Source organism: Sinocyclocheilus anshuiensis, unplaced genomic scaffold (assembly GCF_001515605.1).
Source record: "Sinocyclocheilus anshuiensis isolate Anshui unplaced genomic scaffold, SAMN03320099.WGS_v1.1 scaffold791, whole genome shotgun sequence".
In the NCBI taxonomy this organism is placed as follows: domain Eukaryota; kingdom Metazoa; phylum Chordata; class Actinopteri; order Cypriniformes; family Cyprinidae; genus Sinocyclocheilus; species Sinocyclocheilus anshuiensis.
In genome coordinates, this window is record NW_015549595.1 from 18,566 (window position 1) to 22,128 (window position 3,563).

A 3,563-nucleotide genomic window follows, 5' to 3' on the forward strand; every position below is an offset into this window, starting at 1 on the left:
GCACAGTGAGTGTGCTGTGACCTCACATTGACCGCAGTATGAGCGCACAGTGAGTGTGCTGTGACCTCACATTGACCGCAGTATGAGCGCACAGTGAGTGTGCTGTGACCTCACATTGACCGCAGTATGAGCGCACAGTGAGTGTGCTGTGACCTCACATTGACCGCAGTATGAGCGCACAGTGAGTGTGCTGTGACCTCACATTGTGAACATCGTATGAGCACACAGTGAGTGTGCTGTGTGGTTAGACTTTTAGCTCACTGTGACCCACACATTGTGACCACATCATGAGTATCATGTGAGCTCATGGTGACATCATTGTGAGATCAAATTGTTGACTGGGTTGCCATTCCTGAAACAGATCCTGTTCAAAAACCATACCTGATATTTCCAATCTGTTTGCTGCTTCTTTCCATGGATTCAAGAAAAAAAAACAGTATCATCAGTAGTCATGGAGCTTATTTGACCATATTTGTGTATAATATCAGCCCAATGTAGTTGAACATCCTCTGATGTTGGTACAGTACTCTCAGAGGAAAACAGTTTGAAGTGAAGTCTTCAAGGTATCTGGTCACAAAAAAAAAAAAAAAACACCTGTTAGCATGTTGATATCGAGAGCAACTATATTACATTAGCAATCACTAATATTGCCCACTCATAACTCCTATAATAAAAAAAAATAATAAAAAAAACATGATTTCGTAGGCATAAACTCAAGCATGTTTTGTATTTATTATACAATACAAAAACATTTTATATCTGAGAAACTAAAATATTATTAATCATATTACCGTATTGACCCGAATATAAGACGATGTTTTTTTCTTGGAAATACATCTGAAAAAACGTGGTCGTCTTATATTCAGGGTCTAGACTTTGACATGTCAATAATACGCCCACAACAATAGGTGGCGCTAAATACGCATAAAACGAGTGTGCCATGAAATACCTAATGTAATGCGTGTTGTAAAGATCGCGAGTAAAACAAAAGAAAAAGAAAACCTTTGTTGGTACATTTTACCAGTTTTTACCATTTTTTTAAAACAAAAATTTAAATAGGAAAAATATGCAATATGAAAGTAATTTAAGACAAAATGTGTTTTACTGAGAAAAAACAAGATTTGGTTTTTAAAAAGCCCTTTTCCAAAAGGTACATCTGGAAAAAGGGGGGTCGTCTTATAATCAGGGTCGTCTTATATTCGGGCCAATACGGTATAAACATCTTCATAAATTCGCGAACAGAGTATTTCACAGTACACATTGGTCTAAACATTCTTAGACTAACATTCATAGTGGTACAGTGTAAACACTCGTATTACTTTTATATTGTATTGTTTTATATTTTATACAACATTAAAAAAACATCCTGGCGTCGTGAGACATTTAGATGCAATGAAATAAAACATATTTCAAAAGGTTTCACTTGATTTCATACATTTAGTCAGGAGTTAGAGGTTGGGAAAAGTCTAACTAGTAAAATGTGTACAAGTTATGTCACAATAACAACTAATGCAAGTAATAAAACATGACTTACTCATCAGAAATGATTTCCTCCGCTGCTCACGCCATGCGTCGCATTGTGTTCTTCTTCTGAATTCTTGCTAAATTCTTGCTAAAGTATCCGAGATGAACTTGATGAATCTTCAGGCTTTGTTTACGGAGGTGATGTGGGCGTTTACAGGTTCGTGTGTCTCATGTGGATGATTACCGTATGAATAGCGCGCTGCGAGGGGGCGTGATCACATTACTGATAATGAGCTCAGACGGGAAAACCTGGACCTCGCATTGGTTTCATACGGATTACTTTATCAGAGAATATTTGTTTTAGATAAAACTTACTTCATTTAAAAGTAGACTCTTCTAGCTTTCTATAGATATATCTCTCATGTCTGTGAGTTTGGGTTAATTTTTGTGATGCGTTTCAGAAAGAAGTTCACGGAGACCGCGACGCCAGAAAGCGCACCCTGTTTGTTTTCTTTATTTAACAGAAGCACAGCGTTCTGTTGTTATTATGAGTGTAATCAAATAAAAGTAGACCCTTTACGGATTCGAATGATATATTGCTCTTTATCTGTATGATCAAAAATGACAGAGTAATTTAAGTTCATTTAGGTGTTGTCAGAAAAAAATGCAACAAAACGCGCCGGCACATTCGTCAACCCCAGAGGGTTAAACCTGCTCAGCGTGGTGTGCCACAACGTCATACCTTGGAAAATCTGTGATTAAAACACGATCACAGTCTACTGCACAGTCCAATCGTACTTGCTTTCATTGTGGGTCTAGCTCTCACTTGGCTAATATTTCAAATTGCCCTGCCACTAAAGTTAAATGTAATAATTGTGGAAAAGTAGGACATTTTGCAAGGGTTTGTGGCTCAGAGAAAAAAGTGCAAGTAATTGATGCCCCTGAGATTGAGGTTCCCAAAATTGTGCATTAACTTGAAGTAGAAGGGAAATCGCTGTGTGATAAAATAAAATGCACTGTGACCATTGAAACTGAGGAAGTGAGCCCTGTGCTGATTGAGCTCACAGTAGACGCAGGTTCAGCTGTTTCCATCCTCCCTTATCACCTTTATAAGTGTCACGTTGCTACTGTGGAGGAGCACGGAGCGAGAAACGATGAAACCAGGAGTACAATCCAAACTTTAATAACATTAAGGGAACCAGGAAATCACACGTAGCGGGAAGGAAGACATTCACAGACATCAACAATACCTGATGCTGAACTAAGAACAGGGAACACCATTTATACTAACGACATGACGATGGGATGGGATAACGAGACACACCTGGGATCAATAGAACTAAAAAGGGGACACCTGGAACAGATAAGGACAGGAACGGGAAGGACCAAATATGGGCATGGTCACACATGGGGAGCGAAACATACAAAACATGGAACAGGGTCTGACATAACTCCCCCCTCCCGGAAGGCGAGTCCTCGCGCCACACAACATCCAACGGGGAGGGGGGGTGGGCACTCTGGAGGTCCCTCGGGACTGACACAGGACGGCGGGCCTCCAGAGCGGTACCCGTTCGCGGCGCCATGGCGGATCAGGAGACTCGGGAGGCCATGGCAGAGCTGGGAGCACGGAGAGCCATGGCGGAGCCGGGAGCTCAGGAGGCCATGGCGGAGCAAACCGTTCAGGAAGCCATGGCGGAGCCGCCTCTGAGGCCGCGGCCCCAGCCCCCGCCCCGGCCTCTACGGCTGGAGCCTTACTACCCCCCCAAACCCGCCCTGGCCTCTACGGTTGGAGCCTTACTAGGCTCAACGGGGGATCTGGAGTCCTCCCTGGACTTAACGGAAGATCTAGAGCCTTTCCTGGGTGGAACTGGGAATCAGGAGCCCCTCCTGGGCTAAACGAGGAATCAGGAGCCCTACCTGGGCTTAACTGGGGAACAGGAGCCCTCCGTGGGCTATACTCGGGAACTGGAGCCACTCTGGGCTGGATTTGGGGACTGGGAAGCGCTTTCGAGGAGCTGGCACTGGAGCGAACTCAGGGGCTGGCAGGCTTGACTGAGGAACCACCGGCGGGTTTGCCACAGGTGTGACTGGCGGGCTTG